The following is a 20,521-nucleotide window of genomic DNA, read 5'->3' on the forward strand; positions in this document are numbered from 1 at the left end:
GTAAAGATGCAGTTCAACTGTATTTAATGTCTGTATCATAGTTGTAACAATTTTTAGAAATCTCATGGTTGTAGAATATATAGAACTGGGAACAAAAACTGCAAAACTTTCCCTTTTGCATTTAGTCAGTAGTCAGAAAAGCAAGAAATATTTACTTGATCTACATTAGGAAGGAAGCTAGAAGCCACTGGAAACCAACGGTTAGCTTCGAGGAGACTTGTCATGTTCTTCTCCCTCAAGAAAGATGTGTGTGTTTCATGTAGTAGTGCTGGAGCTTTTTGCTTTTAATTTCTGTTTTTTTTTTTAAAAGTCCAGTCTCCACTGTGATGTTCAGGACATAGTGGTGTCCAGTCTCCACTATGATCCTCAGGACAGGATTTCAGCCGGGGCAGAGCCACAGGATGCCTTTGGACCTGTACTGATATTAGGCTCTAGTCTTACATAGTGATGCTGCAGCTGCTTCTGCCTTTTTCCAGTTTCATGTTTCTGGTTATATTTTGATCATATGCTGAAGCCCTTCTTAGCATTCAGGAGAATAAAAAGCATAACCTCAAGTTAGCTAAACCCATCCACCTAGAAAGCAGAGCTGAGATTTTTAACCTGAATGTTACTATGAGTCTATAGTGCTCAGCATAGTTTGATAATAGCTGGCTTTGTCAATTTGTGTGTGTGTGTGTATATATATATATATATATATATTTTCAGCTTTTTCTTCAAATAGTGCTTGTATACAAGTGGCATTTCTGCTGCCTGTGTAAGCTCAGATTTTATGTGTCTTCGTAACACTGTTAAGGTTATATTCCAGCTAGTGCTGCAAAGAGGGTCTGAGCCAGACTATATTTGTTCTTATGCTTCATCAGCAGAAATGTTTACCAACTTCCCAGTTATATTTTGTTTGTGAAAAGGTGATGAAAATAATGGGGTTGCACTGGTATCAGAAGGTTTAATTTGGCCCGTGTTGCTATTAGCATTGATTGAGACATATGAGCAAGAAACAATCCAGTTAGACTTCCATTGCCCAAGGCTGAGTTTTTAGGGCTGACAGGAAACAAATATACATCTTTTCACTTCTAAACTGAGTATGTTTGACCTGAAAATCTGAGAGTTACAGTAAGCCCAAATCATGGTCATGTTGGTTGTGCAGCAGAATCGTTTTTTCTCTCTCCTCGTAGAGGTGATGTGTAGTTGTCCTCGATCAACTGCACTGTCTTCTCGTTTGCTCTCCTTTCTCTTTTTAAGTCTTTTCTCAGATTGCCTTGAGTGGTAGAAAGCATGGGTGGATGGTTCAGGTTATAAAGCTACTCCAATATGCCAGTAAATTAAATTAGAGATACCATATTACTCCAGCTCCTGGCAGAGTCGATGACTCTGGTTCGTTGCACGCCATCCCTGGGATGCTGCCTCCCTCTGACAACAGGCTCTGTGAGCTCTTGGGGTCTGTAAATTCAATTTTCTGTTAATTCATGGGCATTCTGTCCATCCACCTGTCAGCTGTCGTGTAGCTGATGGTTATCTAGCAGATACTTATATACACCCATGTCCTCTACACACCTAAACAACAAAATGTTTATAACTCTTGCTTTACTGATAGGGATTTCTTCCTATTTACTGTTTCTATACTTACCAGATTACATGTAAAAAACCCATAAAATCCTTTATATTATCCATAAACACAATAAATGCTACACTACGTAACTTAGACTTAGTCAATAATTCTAGGCTTAGCCTGAGGGGTTGAAAAGAAAATTATTCCTGTTACAAATTTTAATTATGCCATAAACTTTGGGAAATAGCTATTGATCTTCAGCATCTGGCATCAGAAATGTTGCCTGCTTTTTTTTTTTTTTTTTGGTTATTTAGTTTGTGAGTAGCATTGTCATATAGGATAAAAATAAAAAATGTCACAGGAGATGAAGATGTACCATATGCAAATGAGAATATTTTGGTTTGTTTATGTACTAAAAATATTTTATCGCTGAAGAGTTTTTTTGTTTCTTACCATATTTTTTTAGCTATCTCCAGAGAAATTTGCATTTGAGATGCAAGAAAGCAAATTCTAATTCTATCAAAGACCCTTTCTCACCATGGGACGCTTTAATGTATACAGGATGTTTCTCGTCTTAGAGGTACATTTAAAATTGCAATTGGAATTCAATTGATTTTTCTCTGTTGAAAAACTACAATTCCATGGGCCAGATGAGACAAAAGCTAGAATCTTATTTCTTTAATTTTATCTTAAAGCTGGGCTGTTAGATGATGGGTGTTTAGTGTAAAAGTCTGTCTTAAAATACTAAAATTGAAGTTCCGATCTGATACGAAATCAGTGGCAGAGCTATCACTGCTCTTCAGCACGGTGCGCTCTTACTCGGGTGTTGCAGGGCAGGAGGAAGAGCTCTTTGACGTGTTTGAATTTCAGAGCAGCAGGTAATGAGTGCAGCATTAGAAATGCGGACTACCTTTGTAATCATAATAAGGCCAAGAGCTAAAGGTGGTGTTTCATGGCGTGTCTGCTTGGGATACATGAGGTTTGGCTGTAGGTAAAAGGAGAGGGAGAACTGAGGTGATCCCCAAAACTAGCTATTTTAGGTGGGTGCAAATACAGGCTATACTCTTATTGGTTCAAGGACCCTTGTAGGCAGAGTAGGATAAAGCTCCCTTTCTTTTCCCTCATCCAAAATGGTCTTAGAGGAGCCACAGCTTGGTGCCCTCCTTTTGAGGTAAATGGTGGAAGATGGTCTTTCCTATCCAGGAGAACTGGAGCTACATAGAGAAAAATGGGTTAGAGTGATTCAAAGAACTGGCCCTTGGAAGGACACCTGAGGGCAACTCACCACGACGGCAAAGAGTGATGGAGACCCTGACTCCTGCATAGGTGCCTGTGAGACCAAAATGTGCTTGCTTGCTCTCCAAATATCTACACTGTGTAAAGCAAGGAGGTAGTTTGTTTATGTGGTCCTGAGAATTGCGCTAAATCAGTGCTATTCTAGTTGGCTCAATACAAAGATATAGTGAGTCTAATCTTAATGCCAATACTACGTTGATACATCTATTTTAAAAGGGAGGATGTTAGTAAAGCTATAGGATGTGGGTAGGCTGCTCTGTAAAGGAATCTCCCAGATCACCCTTGAGAAATGTTGTACTTTTCGCCCATTTCAGCAAGGTGTGAACCACTATCCCGTTGTGCTTACATTCTCCTCTTTTTATCTTCATGCACTCTGTGATGAGCACTGATACCAAACAACATGTGAAGTTTCTCAAACTTTGTGCACGTTACAGTGATGCTGTGACCTCTTACAGAATAAGTAACCTAAGCAAAGTAGGACAAAGATGACTTCAGAGCAGCAGCTTGTAGTAGCTGTTGCCAACTCTTTGGCAGGAAATTGCTCCCCTCTAAGAGTATTTGCCAGTGGCGTATTGATGCTTGAACCCTTCTGGCTGACTTTACTCTTGCTAGCATTGAAAAAAAGGGGTAGAAAGAATATCCTTGAGGCTTGCAGGCATTTGAGGTGGCCAAACTGACAGGTTGCACTCCAGCAGGTAAACGGAAGCCTATTAAGAACACACAGAGACAAAATGTGTCTTATGAGCATCGAATATTTTGTTGAGGTGAACCTCAGTGAGGAAGACAGCTGTGGCTGTTTCAAGGACATGGAACAACAATGTGGTTTCTGAAGACTTTCTATAGCAAGTTCTAACTTAAATGTTTTCATGTAAGACTAAATTCTAAATTGAAACCTGCATCATTCATTCTCTGTGTGGAACACAACTAAGGTGGTATCTCTATCTGACTGCAGGCCCCTCTCTGAAATTAAAAACACTGCACCACCCCCAATTTTGTCTTCTCTGAAGAACCCTAGTACTACTTGAATAATAGTTTTGTCTGCTTTTGTTTTCTGAAAAAAAAAAAAAAAGTGAAATGTATGCATTTTTTCACAGGGGAGAAATCCATTGAAACACCCTGTTCTCTCTCTCAAAGCTTCCAACAGTTTGAGAACCTGGACCTGCCTTGATTTTTTTTTTTTTTTTTTAAAAACCTCTTTAGTTACACGTTAGCCATTCTATTTAGGCCTTGTACTCCAGGAAAGTTCTGCCATTTACGTGTTTAGCCACTTATTTTGGTGTCAAATGGAAGCTCGATACCTTGAAAAATGTGAGCTCTGTTTTTTAATATACTCCCAATTTTTTAATGTATTGTTTCTGGCTGGCAGGTCAGATTTGTACTGCTGCCATATGCAGCAACTTAGAATTCATGTTGCTGTGTTACTGCAGTTACTACACTCAAGCATCCACAACAGAAAACTATTAACTTTCAGTTAACGATAACAGAAAATGTTGTATAATAAACTGTGAAATAACCTAATCATCTGCAAAAAGTGGAAAGATTTTATATTAAAATGCAATTAACTTTTGCTTTTTTGTTTGTTTCTTTTTAACAAATTAGTTATGTAGGACATGCAATTAATTGGCTTTCGCTTTGGAGGGAATTTGCCTTAACGTGTGTCTGCTCTAACAATAGATGACTGCCACTAAATTCTCTGATGTTTACATTTAGGGAGGTGGGCTCCTTTTTGGTAGGAAGAGAAAGAAGAAAGCGGTAGCTTGCACCAAGCTAGGTGCCAAGTTGTACTCCGAAGACTCAAAGCCATCGATGGTCTTAAGACAGGAGAGGACTTGTTTCAGTTTTTGGTTGAATAACAGAATTTCTGGGCTTGTGTTACCCCCTTGTCTTCTGTGCAAATCCCTTGCTTCACTTTTTACCTTAGACTGTCATTTGAGATAGGCAGATAGGAACTGCCTGAGCTCTGCAGACATTGCGGGGTTAAAATGTGTCAATAATTCTCAAAGTGCCTTTATCTTAGTGAAGGTAAATACCATAGCGGGAAGGACTACTTACAAGTGCTTTTGTGGTTTTAATTGGCTCGTTTCTACCAGTAGAAGAGAGTGTTCAAATGAAATGGAAATAACCAAAGTCCATTATACAAAGGAAGCTTCCCTAAGATGTGAGGTTGCAAAGTGCTGAGCTATTAAAAATCAAAAAGGAGAGTAAAGCTCTTACCACGAAGGATGGGAGCTGAAATGTTGGGAGAGAAAGAGGAACAAAATGTTGAACGCGATAACTTGTTCAGAACACCCCTGCTGTGGTCAGGTCAGTTGTGAAGGCGGGTGGTACCACCCAACTGCCTTCGCGCCGATGGAACCTAAAATCAGGGAGTAGGTTTGCACCTTCCTGAGGATGTTTCTTGTTTCAGGACAGACTTTTCAAACACCCATTTGGCTGTCCATCCGAAATGCTGTAGGCACTGCACTAATAACAGTGTTATATAACTGGTTTAAATGCGAGTCTTGAGGTAATTATTTGAGTTTCCTCCTTCCTATGTCATGTAGAAGATTCAGGACAGGTTTCTGGGTGAAAGAGGATTTAGTTACTTCAGTACCCCGTGTACTGGAGTTGAGAACACTATTCCTTTTATCTTGTGCTTTCAAGCTCTATGTTAGACAAAGTACCTCTAAGCACTCTCTGCAGGTGATCTGGAAACAAAGGCTTCCCTGTATGTTTATTCAGTCTTGTTTTTTAATCTGCCTTATGACATTTCCAACCCATTTTATAATGGCAGTATCTATTTGCTACATAAAAGAATTCCCAAGATTTTTAAAAAATAATTGTAACCAGAAATTTATCTAGCACAATAATTTGATTTTTTTTGGTCGATTAATGAAGATGCTAAGTATTTTAAGATGTCAGACATCTGAGGGGGAAAAAAAATCTAGTCCCCTAAATTTACATTAGTCAAATATTATCCCAAATACAGTCTTTTTAAATGTGAAAGCTCAGATTTGGTTTATAAATGCAGTGAATTGTTTTGTTTATTCTGACATCCCTGCATTTTGTATTTTTAAGGGTAAACTGTACCCTCTGGTGTAGGCACGGATGACTTAGTCACGAAACAGCAGGTACTGACATTCTGGCTCTGCTGAAGGTGGCTCTTCGCATCCTTGAGGGATGTGTCAAGGGTCTATAAACCAGTCTTCCTCCTACCATTGCGCACTCGTCAGCTGAAGGTGAGAGATTACAGGTTTCATATCTGTAACTCATGTCCCAGCACTGCATGCTTTTACAAGCACAGGAGTTAACTGATCAGTGACTTGAAAACTTATCATACTTGGAAGCTTTGTGGTGGGTGGGTATGTGTGTATACTCGTAACACAGCGATCTTGTTTTGCCTACAGCTTTTTTCATAAATCGCATGCAAAGCACATTGTCTGCCCACCTAGGATATGTAATTTTATTTCGATAAATTCTGCCCTTCCCACAGAGCATGATGAAGACAAATGGGTACGGCAGTGAGGGAAGGTTGTATAACACCTTGTTGTACATGTTCTGTGGTTACACACAGAGGGGCAGTGGTTAAAGTTCACAATTGTTTACACACAGCTTATTACTGAATTCAGTTTTTAAAATTTAAAGATTAGGCTTCTTGCCTTTTCAATATGTTGTTGTACTCCTAACCTCAGAAGCCAGTGATACGTTCACAGGTAATAACCGTATTATTTCTTCAGTCATCTATCTTAGTCAAGAAACCTTTCTTGAACCGACTCCGTGAAGGTGGAAGAGGTACATCATCTTCTTTAGATCTACCCGAAAGCAAAAGAAAAATCAAATTGATTCTAAAACGAAAAGGAGTCTTAGTGTGAAAATATACGCAGCCTTAGGGTATTGTGTTCTCTGGTTTCTTTTATTTAAGTAATGAGGAGAGTCCATTGTAGCTTTATTTCTGTCTATTGCTTTGTCTTTAATGCAGACCAAAAGAAAACATTTTACTGAATTTAATATCAGTGTCCTGGTTCTGCAGTATGTACGGTTACTGCTGTGCTCCCATTGAATGAGGATAAGGTCCAATAAAACCTGGTTTCTGTCTGTGAAGTCAACTGTTGTCTTTAAGAAACTTGTATTGTTCCTTTTTTTTTCCTTAGTTTGGTGTCAGCTGCAGCTATTTGAACTGGATTGAATCTTTTATTGCAATTACAGCAAAACTGAAAGATGCAGCAAGGAAAAATCACCTTCATATTTCTAAAGTGATTTTTTAAAAAAATAAAATAAAATGGCTTTTTTGTTGTCTCAGAAACAGATGTTTGTTTAAACCCAATCATGAACTCGTACTCAGATTTAATTTATTGTTTAATTTTGTACCAGTCTTTTGGAAATGAACTGCCTCAGGAGCAAGTGAATAGGAGTTTTCTATATACTGAAGACTTGGAATGGGGCTTCTTTCAGCAGAGTTAAACATCCCAGGAGAAGAAAAAAAAATTGCTGATGAAGCAGGCTCATGTATATAGATAGTTGTCAGGGTTTAAAAGATGCAGTAACTTCAATTTGCAGCACATCTCCAGTTAAATCTGAGTAATTGAGTTTGCTCCAAATCAAATCTCAGTCTTCAAAACTCAGACTCTGATTTTTTGTGTTGTTTTTTTTTCAGCTGTGGGAATCTGTGGCCTTGGCTGTGTTCAGTTGTTTCATATGCACTGTGTCTGAGTGGAGACAGGTCTTAAGTGGAGGCGATGAGATACAGCTGGTATCTTTAAATTATTTTTGACCAGATGTGAAATAGGCCCACTGACATTTCATGATGGTCGTCTTGTTTTCCTGTGTGGAAATTCCTACCTGATAAGCAAACACAAATGTTCAGGACTGAGGTTTGGAACCAAACCCGAGCTTTAAAACTTTTTCTGAATTGCAGTCATATACTTTCACAGATTATAGGCATTATAAACACAGGCATACGTGCATTTTTGCTAAATCCACTTATCCAGTTTGTCCTACCTATCATAGTTGGTTTGAATTCTTTCTCTTAAAGACTGCAGAACAAGTGTCTGCATTTCCTTTAATTCACTTCATCTTCTGTATATTTTTTTATTAAGAATTGGAAGAGGGAGCACTCAGTCTGTCCATTCCATGTCTGGCTTTTCAGGGAAACACAAAAAAATAAGTAACATACTGACTATTTAAATTCCAAAATTAAATTAATAAAGACTAAATTGAGGTCCAGAAGATTAATTTGAAATAGTCACATTACAGCTGATTGTATATGGGGGGGAAAAAAAAAAAAATTATCCTGTTGGCATTTTCTGTTTGACAGACTGATTTTAGTAAACGTGGGGTGGTTTTGTTTTCGTTTTTTTATGGTATTTATGGGCTAAAAAATTATAATTGGCTACGTTTCTCATTTTCTGTTGGTTTTATTTTGGTATTTGTTTGGGGAAGTTAGCGTTTAGGTCTTTGAATATGCACATCTGTTGTAAAGATGGAAAACTGATAGACGCTTGATTGCTTACTGTAATAGGAGAAAATTAAAATCCTATATTCCATGGAATAGAATAGGAGCAGAATGCTGCGATAGGACATTTGAAAAAAGCATTTTAAATGTTACTGGGTGGTTCAGTTATTTGTAAACCCCGTAACCATGAGGCATTTCAGCCATTTTAAATTACTAGTGTATAAATGTTTAAATTATGCCAAGTATAAAGATAAACATTTCTATTATGCTTCAGAATTTGAAGATCATCAGTAACTTCCTATTCTTCATAAAGTTCAATTTCATGCAAGAGTAACTGATGTTTTCAGATGCAGTCAGTAACGCTGTGGCTTCTGCAGAGCTTTTAGTTGGTAAGGGAGAAGAAATCAAAGAGAAATAATTTTGAATAGAGCATGGTTGATTTACTAAGGCCATTGTGATGGTGTATCCCATATAGTGTCATTAAACCCAGGCGTTATATCAGTCATTTTATGTATCGTCATAGTTGTATAAATATTGTATTTTACATACCCACGTTTGCTCCCATTAGCTTTTAGTCTTAAATCATTAAAAGCAGGATTTAAATTAGAATACATTTTTTTTTCTTCATCAGGTCAGTCTTTGCAAAAATGTCCTGCAGATTATTGCCTTCACCCATTATTAAAGTTCTCCTTTCTCAAATCAAAACTCAGTATTTCTAAATCGTGGGGTTTTTATAATTAATTGAAATAAGGACATAGTGAAAATGTGGTTTTAACTATTTTAATAACCCTATCCGAAATTATTTTCTTCTTTCCTATAATGAATCAAATATGTAATGATTCTTCCTGCTTACTAATTTGCATTGTTGTGTGACTGCCTTGCATTTAATCAGCAGGAGTAAACAGCTAATGTATCACCAGGAATCTGTCCGGAGTATCTGAGTAGCACTGAGACTGCTGACAGGTTATGGAAATTCACTGGAAAAGATGGGCTCAGTCCACTGGGGATTTCATCTCTTGTCAGAAGCACAGTGACTGGCATCTCAAAATCTTCAAGTAGAAGATTCAGTAACCCAGCTCCGGTATGGGGCATTGTGCTTATCTAGCAAACCACCTGCTTTCTGTCTGGATTACTATGCTGGTTTTATTTTGCTGTCTACCAGTAAGGGGCAGGAATATGTTTATTTTGGTAGTAAATGTTTACAGAAATGTCTGGGTTTATGGTGTTGGTTTACATTTACTGTATTAACAGAAGGCTATGGGTTGAGTTGAATTACTTTACATTGTTAAGTGCAAAATGGAAGTTTGGTAAGAACTTGTTACTTATAGAAATTTTACAGTTGCTTGGTGTTACATAGCAGGCAAAATATCAATGGTGAAATTGTATACTCCTACCTTTCTTGCTTTGCTTACATTGTCAAAGATGCTTTAACATTAATAGTGGTGCATGCACTAAAAAAAAAAAAAAAAAAAAAAGATAAAGCTGGGTTAAGATTTTTTTTTTTTAATAGAAGCCCAGAGACTGTGCTGGAGTTAGAGGAATGTTCAGTCTTCATCTGATCACAGTAATTAAATCCAATTTTAAAACAACAATTATTCATTAATCTTCTAAAAACTAATTTAAAAGTTCTAAAAGAAACTAAAGTAAAATTATTTTTCCAAGTGTAAAGATTCTCACCCTCTATACATTTCTGATAAAGGATAGAAAGCCTAACGAATGTAGAAAAGAGAATACGTAGATCTTACTCATCATTCCTTGCTTGCTGCTCAAAATGATGGTAACCATGATCTCTGAGTGATTGCATGGAATGTGCTGTCCAGTTGGGCTCTTGCACCTGTGAATTATGTTAAGTTAGAAATATTTAGACTAGTCTGAAATTTCCAAGTTGTGCAGTACTACAACAAGGAAGAATTTTTGAGAGTTACTAATGCTTGTTTGTTTGGGGCTTGTTTTGCTTTTAACTACTCCTAATCCCAAACTAAATCCTTACTTTTCAATTGGAAAATGGAGTACTTGGACAGAAAGGATTGCAGTATACGAGTGGTGTGATGAACTCTGTCCCTTTTTGCCTGCACCCAGGTCTCTTTAGCTATCACAGCACCAGTGAATTACGAAATTTGAGTGGTTTCACCCATCTGGTTATACCCTCTTAACTAATACTTAAACAATGGTAGCATAGGAGGAAAAATAACTCCTTTGGTATAGCTGGTGTTGCACATATTCTGCAAATAGTAAAGCCGTAGCTTGTCATTATTTCTTACAGTTTAATTTTGCTGTTGGCAATATCAGGGCATAAAAGGTATGAAACTATATTGTAGTCTTTGTGGTGTTTGTGTTGTTTTTTGTTTTTTGTTTTTTTTTTTTTTTTTCACTTGTTGGTAGCAGATCCTCAACACCATTTGGAGTTTGAAATACATTAATTTATGCAATAGGGGTGTTGCTGTCCCCTTTTTTCCTAACTTTTGAGCCGGGTTGACTGTGTGGTGTGTTGGAGGGAGGGAAGAGAGAGGGGGCTTTGTCAAGGAGGAGCCAGAAGCTTCATAACCTGATTATAAAAATGATTATTGCTCATTTCCTGCATTAGGAAAACATTAAACACTCATTAGGGCTCTGAAGTGTTAACCATTATGAACCTGGCTGCAGCTGACATACATTTTTTTTACCTTGCGTGTTTTGGTTTGATGCAGTAATAGAAGTGTAAATTAGAAACGGAAAGATCCTAAGAGCAAAAATAACCAAGTGCCCGGTATTTTATAGTCTTTTGCCAGGGCAAAATTTTGTTTTCTCTCTTCCTATTAAGAGACAAAGTTAATCCTGCCCAAGACGCTTCAAGTGTTCATGGAAAAAATTATGTAACCTGCAGATAGAGCTGAGAGTTAATGTGATACCATAGATTAAAGTGGTGAAGCTACACTGACTTGCAGCTGAGTGGTGTGTGTCTGTAGGAAGGACAGGGTACATGATCTAAAGGATTTTTTTTCTAAACCTGGAACCTGAAGTGACATACCTAGATACCAGCTGGGATGTCAGTGATCTGTTGTCACATTAGTAATTACTCAGGGCATTAAGTCCCTGACACTGTGCTTGGGCAGGTCCATGCAGAATCCCTTCCAGGTTGTTGCACATTTTGAAACTGTATTGAAACCAGGCAAGTCTGTGAAAGTGAAAACCCTTTGAAACCCTTTGTTTTCACCTTTCTCCACTTTTTTTTTTTTTTTTTTTCCTTTTCCCTTGACTTGTATTTTCACTCAGATTCAAGAATGTTACAGCTTCTCTAAGTATACCAGTAAATAGTGACCCATTCCACATGACTTCAACAATGGGATAATCTATTAAGATTCCTAAAGCAGTCAGTGCTGATGTACATGGTGCAGATGTAAAGTTACCTTAAACTCCAGCATCTCTAGTGTGTTCCTATTTGAATGTCTGCTCGGCTGTTCAAAGGTCATTATGGGTTGTTCCTCTTTTGGGAAATGCATTGTGTGCTGGGTACACAACATTACACCGAGTTTTATTCAGGAGGTGCTGGTAACAGACTTGATTTGCCAGTTTGTTTGATGCTAGATCATGTTTCCTGCTTTGCAGGCTGCTCAGTGTAGAAATTGTTCTAATTTACTTCAATTTAAATGTTAATGGTCCTCTTTTTCTTGAAGCAAAGGGAAACATGCACAATCACTCTGAAAATAAAGATTTATCCTTCTGACAAGCCTAATAATAACTTCATGTCTAAGAATCCCCTTTATATACTTGTTTTGCTATTTGGCATTATACTATTTCTTACATAGACAAATTTTTAAAAGCATTGATCAGAGAATAAAATTTCAGACTCAATCTGACAATGTATGCACTTATTTGAAACCAGTAAAATGAATAGAAACTGTTTGCTTTTGCTGTTGTCAGTTTTTTCCTGGCTCTGTAATAGTTATGCTCTACAAATTCTGTGCTTTAGTGCTTTGCAAATTCTGGGGGTGGAAATGTCAATATTTTATCAAATCATAGAATACTTTGGGTTGGAAGGGACCCTAAAGATCATACAGTTCCAACTCCTCTGTCATGGGCAGGGCCACCTTCCACTAGCCCAGGTTGCCCAAAGCCCCGTCCAACCTGGCCTGGAACCCTTCCAGGGAGGGGGCAGCCACAGCTGCTCTGGGCAGCCTGTGCCAGGGCCTCAGCACCCTCATAGGGAGGAATTTCTTCTTTATATCTGACCTAAATCTCTCCTTTTTCATTTTAAAACTGTTAACCCTCATCCTACCGCTGCATGCCCTGATAGAGTCCCTCCCCATCTTTCCTGTTGCCCCCTTTAAGTAGTGGAAGGCCATTATAAATGGGCACTGAAGTTTTATTATATGCTTTATTTTGAAAACTTTGGCCACCTATATTTATGTAATAGCACACTTTAGAACCCTTACTTAAATTATGTGCCAAGTCTGCTTAAAAACGATGTGCTACAATAATAGGAAGCGATCCTTGCCTTGGTGTGCTTCCTAAGTATTTATTTAGAATAGAGCAGAGTCAGCTATACATGGCTTATAATGAATATTTATTTAGAATAACGCAGAATCAGGTATATGTGATGTATGATAAGTATTTATTTCGGGTGAAGCACAATCAGGTATACATGGTACAAATGAACAGGTGGAGATGAAGAAACCGGTAGGCGTGGTTGGAGGAGCAGGGGGGCTCTGGGCGCTGGGGCTCGTTCCTCAGCCGGGGGGGGTACAGGCTCGTGCACGGGGCTTTTGCAGCGAGGCTGTTTGGGAGCCTGGTGGGATTGACACGGATGTGAGTGTGCTGCCAGTGTGAAACCATGTCAGGGGCCTGCGGATTACTATGTTTTGCCACCCTGTGAGCGAGGAAGATAGATTTTGACTGTTTTTTTGAATTGTTGTGATTATCAGGCTCTGTCTAGTCCATTATAACAAATTTCAGTTGAAACGCTGGTGCTGGAGGAGAATGCTAATGAGCACCAGGGATGTTTTAAAATTTTGATAGAAGGCTAGATTTGCTCTCTCCATTAAAGGAGTTGATGAGAAATTAACTGTTCTGGTTTTTAAAACATTCACAAATTACTAATTTTATATTTCAAGTGGATGTTGGTGCCGCCTCCCTCCCTCCCTTCTTTTCCACCCAGCTCCCTGGATCAAAGGGTGAGGGTCAGCTTGCTGTCTTCAAGGCTACATTCCCAGCATCTATCTCCTTTTTTCACATTCATGATGGAGAACAGGAAAGACATACCCTACACATCCAGGTATCATGCTGGATAAATTTAGATGAATGTTAATGTGAATGGAAGTAAGTCACCCTGTCAGGGTGTTCCTGTGCCTTTCGTGTCTTTCCTTGTGCAATGAAGATGGAGAATCTGTTCACAATTTTTATGTTGCAATGTCATGGTTATTTTGCAAGACAGAGGGGAGTTTTTCCCTCTATCAATCTGTTAAAGGGGTTTGTGAAGTTGCTATATCTAATTCTTCATTGAATGGGCACTTGTTTACCATCTCACACACAGTAGTGTAAAGAAAGTTGCTTGCTCCAAATACAGTGCACGTGGATATTACAGAAGATGCTACGTGCATTCTGAACCTAAGGAAATACATCTGCTTTCTTTTAAAAAGAAAATACCGTTTCTGTTTATAACAACAGCTGGGGCTGCCATAAATTTTTATTTTGTTGTTCAAATATTCTTTATAGGCAAAGGTGTTAAAACGTTTATAATTACATCACGACATTTGCTGTTTGGAATATCATTTATTGGGTTTGGATTAGGTGTCTTAATTACTTGATTGCTGTATTTTGGATTTGGTTAAATGTCTGTTCATTTTTGTCATATTCCAAGTATGATTAATACCAGCAAATCCACTGAAGTCATTAACCTTTTAGCGTTCAAAACTTTTCTGTTTTTGTCAAGATGGAAGACTGTGTCAATAAGAAAACAATTTTCATTTCAAATGGGTGCTTATAAATATGTACAAATTAAAAAGCAGTGAATTGTTTTTATGAATTTTAATGGATGGTATGGTGCAGCGTTATGCAAAGGAAATGAGTGGCATAAATTACACTGGTATATTAATTCATATAATTTTCCTGTAGCTCATTTCATGTTAGTTGCATCTGTGTGCAACCTAGGCGAGTCATTGTCACACACATTGTGAATCTTCCTACAACACGGAAACTCATCCGTTAATAAACTGGAATGTGATAGCATTTTTAATAGCGCTAATGAAAGCTGTAGTCCTGTTTTGGAGAGGTTGCGGAGGGGAGTTTTACTTAGTGTGCTAGACAGTGCGAGAGAGAGGATGTAATATGTACTACTGATGCATTTAATGCTGGATTGACGTTACTGTGGTTTCCTGCTACATTTTAATTACATTACATTTTTTTAGTAAGTTAAAGAAATGTTAATGTGGAAAGTAACAAGTAACTGTATGTTTCATTCTTCATTTCCCTTATTGAAAGGGACCTAAGCAAAGAATTACTTGACAAAGTGGTATTATTGCTTTGTATAGCTATTTATTTCACATCAGTGGTAGAGATAGAGCACTGTATGTGGTCACAGGGTGTATTAATGGATAACGATAGAAAGTGTATTACACAGTTTGGAATAGATACCAGCGGACAGGGATTTTGTTTCTTCCTCTAAAATCTATGATCAGAGCCAATTGTGGTGTTCAAGGACAGAATAGGACAGTAGGTATAGGCAGGCATGTATTTAAGATGGAAAGGTCACAGTCGTATCTGTTAAGAAAAAATTTATAAACCACCATTCAAGTGTAGCTGTGGTTTCAGAAATAGTCAGAAGGCTACAGAAAGACTTATGTGCTAAACTGTGCAGGTAATTATTACTGGTCAGCTTCAGTGACTTTCTTTAGCAGTATAGAAAAAACAGGTTCAAAGCAGAGTCATGCTGAGCTTCAGATAGTAGGTGCTCACAGGGGGGAACGTAGAAATGAGGCAGTGACTTAAAGCGAGCAGAGGTGTTTTCAACCTGGCGGCCTCAGACTCAAAGAGGCAGTGGACTCTTCTAAGGATCCATGAGGGTAATGAAGGAAACCAAAACTTGTCAGCTGGCCTAAATCTGCTGTAGAGGAATCTGAACTGGTCGGAGAAAACTTCACGGATCAAGAAACTGGAAGACCCCTGAGTTAGTACTTAGGTGGCCAGACCCATCCTCAGTTAAATTTGCTGGAAGATTGATTACTAATAACTGATTGGATACTAGATTTCTTCCCCACCAACACTCTAATGAACTGCAATTAAAATTTTAAGTTGGGATTGTGCTTTGTAAGGATGGCTTCTGACAAAGTTTTACTGCTTATAAAAGATGTTATTTTTTTGATTAAAAATTTAATTTTCTGTTAAAAAGAAAGACCAGAAGAATTGTCTGTCCTGCTGCTTTTTATTTTAGCCATCTTGAATGGGAAAATTAGCCTTTGAAAGGTATCTAACTTTTGTAAAAAGCTGAACCTAGATTCTCTAGTGTATTCAAATATGCACAAATGGGCACGGTAGAGCAGGTAGCTGAAAATCAAACATCATGTCACAGCTGTGAAGGGATATCACGCAGATGTTGTACAAGACCTTTTCAGAAGTTATTTCTTTAAAGTATTAACCCAAGACAGTATTTAAGATCATTCCTTCTTTCAAAGGTAGTTAAAGTAATTTACTGGAAATTGAGCCTAAGCTCTGATATATGTATTTAAATCAGTAACTTGCTGAAATTAGAAGACTCAAGTTCACTAACTTTAGTCATACCTGAAAATAAACCTTTATAGTTTATCACAGCTCTGAGAAAATACCGGCTTGTGATTTTTCTGTTGATCTAAGTAAACCAAAAATATGTCCCCAGACGTATTCTTTTTGATGCAAAAACTATTAATTTCCCTCCCATCCACTCTGTGCAATGTGGTATTAGGTAGCAGCAACACATGAACATTTCAAGAAGTGGAAGTCATGTCTAGATGCGAGGCCAGTTCATCTTGCAGCAGGCAGTGGGAAGATAACGAGGTTACTCAATGTTTGTTTACATGTCTCCACATCATTTCACATTACGTGATGTCAACATGCCTTTCAAAACAGATTTATTTCAATGGAATGCAAATTTACATAATGCAGAAAGCAGCGGTGCCTAGGAGCAGTGCTGGTACATAACCAACTGCAAGTGTTTTCCAAGTATAATGATTCTTTTTTCTAGATATGTTCATAGAGGAAGATAGCTTTCACTTCAGAAAAACTTCCAGTATTCTGTTGATTTGCCATTTAAAAACAGATACATTTTCATTCTAGATGTCTGTCGAGCAAGGACGCTTTGAAGTCAGTGGCCTAAAGGTATTTGTTTCTTCTGCTGCAATTTCAGATCCTTGATTCCTGACTCTTTTTTTTTTTTTTTTTTTTTTTTTCTACCCAGATTCCAGCTAGCTCTGTATATCAAAACTGGTCTACTTCCTTCTCCTCCTAATTTCCTTCATGCATGCTGTAACCCATTGAAGAATAAGAACATATAGAAGAGTCAAATAAAACAAATCTACAAAGAATATCTGTTCAGAAATGGAGAACTTAAACAGACTTTAGAAAGGAGACTTATTTTCATTACACTTGTGCCTATTTTTACATTTCCTGAAATGGATAGAACTAATATCAAAGGTTATACGCAGTATCAGTAGGCTTGTGGGGTTTGTTTTTAGAAAAGAGAAAGCTCTGCAACTTAGAGATAAAATGTAATGTAGTAGTTGCTAAGGTAACTGCATGTTTTTGTGAATAGTGGAACAAATTAGGTGAGCAAAACATCTGTAAATTGTTAATAGGTAGGTTAGAGCTGCTCTTAAGCTGCAGAAATTAACCTCTTCAGACCTGTCAGCCAAGCCAAGGAACGTGGAAGGGCATGTTGTGCCGAGCTCTCTGTAAAGCATGTACTCCAGTGAATGCTGTCACCCCTCTCTGGGAAGCAGAGGCTGGCTGTGGTGGTGTGGGTCTTCAAAGGGCCGTCAAGGAGGAGTGAGGCCGGCTTGTGTGTGAGGATGGAAACCGGCTGCTTTGGTTCCCCCTGGAGCGATGGAATGGGTTGGTTTGCCTGCTGCGTTCAGCGTGCTAGTCTTATCTTCTGCCTCTAGCGATGGCTGGTCTGTGACTCCGCGGAGAGTTCTGGAGAAGGGTGAGCTGAGGGGTTGTGCTCCCAAGGATGGGACCCCATGTCCTTGTCATACCTGGCTGCCTGAGGACTGGTGTGTGCCCAGAGCCCTGCCTCAGGCGTGGCCAGTTCTCATTTTCAGCTTATACTGGAGGTCGTTCTTGGTTGAGTGTGCTCCTAAAAAAGAAATAGAGACACGATCCCCTGGAGAGCTAGCTGCAGAGGCTGAGTGTCTCCCACCCCATACGTCTAATACTCCTCTGAGAACACACAGTAGCTGAGTGTGTATACAACTACCTTTAACCTTACACTTGGACAGCTTTAAGTAGGTGAAGCCTAGGTGTTACTGTCAGCTGTTTTTTGGACATGACCAGCTAGCTCTTTGCCAACTACTGGTGGCCAGTAGGACATGTTTTGAAAACAGTCTGAGACGTAAATTTTACAGGACGAAAGCCAGATGCTATTATGTGACTACTTTAAGGAGTGATGGCTTGGGACATCACTCAAAATCTGGCCCATATCTATAGAGGGGTAGATATGATGTTATATGTGTGGAGCAGCTTATTGAATTTCTTCTGGCACAACAGAGGGTAACAACTAATGAGAGCTGTAATAATAGCAAATACTTCAGTAGTTCTGAATCCTTTAAAATTATTGGCCTCTGCCATTCAGAGAAGGGATTATTTTCCAGAAGAAAGTCAAATGTCCAGTTATGTCTAGATCTCAGTGATTTTTATGTGTCCATATTTCTGAGCATCCATCTGTGTGTTTAAAGATCTTTGTTTTCTACCCGTGACATGTCTGTCCGCTTTGGCTTCCGCAAATTGAACCGAAGGTGTCTCCATAAGCAAGGAAGCTGCAGTCATCTGAGTTCTGAATGCAGAGCACCAACAGTTCAGAAGTAGATAATTACTCCAGGGATGAGGCCGCCTTTTCATCCCAGTCTCTGTGGTTAATTGTCCAAACTGCAAAAGCATCTGAGCTCAGCATGCCATGGCAGGATTAGCAGTTTATGCATCTCACAAGAGCAGGGAGGTTACGGGATCAGGGTAATTTGAAATGTGGAGGCAAAGCTTCGTATGATTAGTTTCCAATGCTAGTCCTTTATGAGAATAAAATTCACTGTTATATGGAATGGGAGGTGAGGGGGAACCCCCAGGTGTTGTGAACTATGTCTTCCTCACCCTGTAAGGCACGTTCTCAAACGAAGGCACAAAGCATACAGCTCCCTGCCTGGGAGAACAGAGCCAGGCAGTGTGGTCAAGAGCACGTTCATTGAAGGTCACCCAAGATTGATCTGAGGGCAACTCGGACATGCCAGTGCTGGAAACTCAAGCTGACTTGTGTCCTCCGACCATGAGATGTTTTGAATCAACTGTAGCTCCTGCACCAAACACAGCTCCATGGCTTGTCAGGTGAAGCAACTTTTACGCGTGTGTCGCACTCAACTTCTCGGGAGCTTTCGCTGTTCCTGGCGGTGGGGCCTGTAGGTACCAGTAGAGCTGCACCTATTTGGAGTTAGGTTCAGCCCAGCTGGAACACACAACATCTCTATTCAGTAGATCATCGTTATGTGATGCAGCAAATGTTTTGGATCTAATGGGTGAGATTCGTAGTTAAAAAAGAAATAAATATGGAGTAACTTAGTCCATGACACCACTTACCAATAAGCCATGAGTAACCAGTTGTAGAATTTGGTTTGGTTTGTTATAGTTTTGAGTTGCAGCTGCGAAGAGAAACACAGCTTTTAATTTTCTAGGGGTTTTTAGTTTTGTTTTGGGGTTTTTTTTTGTTGGTTTTGTGGAGTTTTTTGTTTTTTTCCCTAGGAAATTCCTGCAGTAGTTGTTACTGAATAATTTGAATGAGTAATGTGAAAATTTTGAATATTAGATTTTGTGTTTAATAGTGTAAATTGATCTTCAGTAATAAGACTTGGTACTGTAAGATATTATTAGTTAAATCTATCTAATTAGGAATAGGAATAAATGAAAGTTAACTTTAAATTGAGAAATGAGTCATAGATGGAAGTACGTGGGTTTGGGTTTGCTGGTCTGTACACAGGATCTAAAATATTCTGCAGATTGCATCTCCATAGACAGGAAGAAATATATTTTAAAATTAGGCAGGTAGCATTTTATACTAATTATTTGGTCTTTAAGTATAGACTGTCCAGATGAAAGAAATGTATTTATCCCAGCTCAGAAATTTCCTCCGTTTCATTCCTTCTAACTCAGTGATTACCAGAATCTCATTTTGGAGATGCTTTAAATCCAACCACCTGTACTTGGAATTGGACCGTAGATTTCTTAAAGATTTTTATAAAAGCGACAACTACATTGTTCTGATATTGCTTGCGTCCATTCCATGGTATTTTCTACTTCATCTAACTAACTTTTTGAGTCTCTTCCAGCTAGTTGCAATCAGAATTGCTTTTTACGGTGAGATTTGAGACGATATAAGAAGGAATAAGTGATTAGTGTGGGGCCTTATGTAGCCCCATCATTTTTCATCCCTGCTTTCCCAAAAGTGAGGAGATGCTGAGAGCTGTCCCACAGAGGGTAGGGCTTTGGGCATTATATTAAAAATACAGGCAGATAAAGAAACAAAGCCCAGCTTCCTGCGGCTCTCATGGTTTGTTATTGTAGGTGGTAAATGCTTATTATGTACACTTCAAAACTATACATCCCATAACTCTGTGCTTTGTAGTGTACACTTCCAAATATCATTACCAGACCGGAGAGATAAACATATTCATAAAATATGGATATTTATAAATATATTGTTTGTTTTTCTCTTATAAAACACATTTACCTGGAGAATTGACTTTCATGACATTCCTCTTCTCCCAGTGAGAACATTGAACTCCCCTCTGTAGACTGCCTTTAACAGAATGGTTTTCTTCCTATTCAGTCCGTACTTTGCTTCCTCCAGTTGTGTTGTTTTTAAGAATTCCTCAGTTTCCTTCTAGAGATCTCTTAATTAAAAGCCATGAGCCTTTAATTATTCTACAATTCCAGCAAGGTCTCTTGAGAGGATAAATGCTGTCAGTTCATTGCAAATGTTGACACCTGCATAATTTCTACCACCTTTTGGATAAATGGTGATTATTTCTCAGAAGAACAAT

At 38.5% G+C, this 20,521-nt stretch overlaps 1 protein-coding gene across 1 annotated transcript in view; it reads left to right on the top strand.

Moving 5' to 3' along the window:
- NAALADL2 (N-acetylated alpha-linked acidic dipeptidase like 2) overlaps window positions 1-20,521 on the top strand; it is a 429,638-nt gene that overhangs the window by 67,754 nt on the left and 341,363 nt on the right. The gene's annotated exons all lie outside the window — the stretch shown is intronic.

This window comes from Athene cunicularia, assembly GCF_003259725.1.
Source record: "Athene cunicularia isolate RWA chromosome 9 unlocalized genomic scaffold, athCun1 chr9_part1, whole genome shotgun sequence".
Classification (NCBI taxonomy): Eukaryota; Metazoa; Chordata; class Aves; order Strigiformes; family Strigidae; genus Athene; species Athene cunicularia.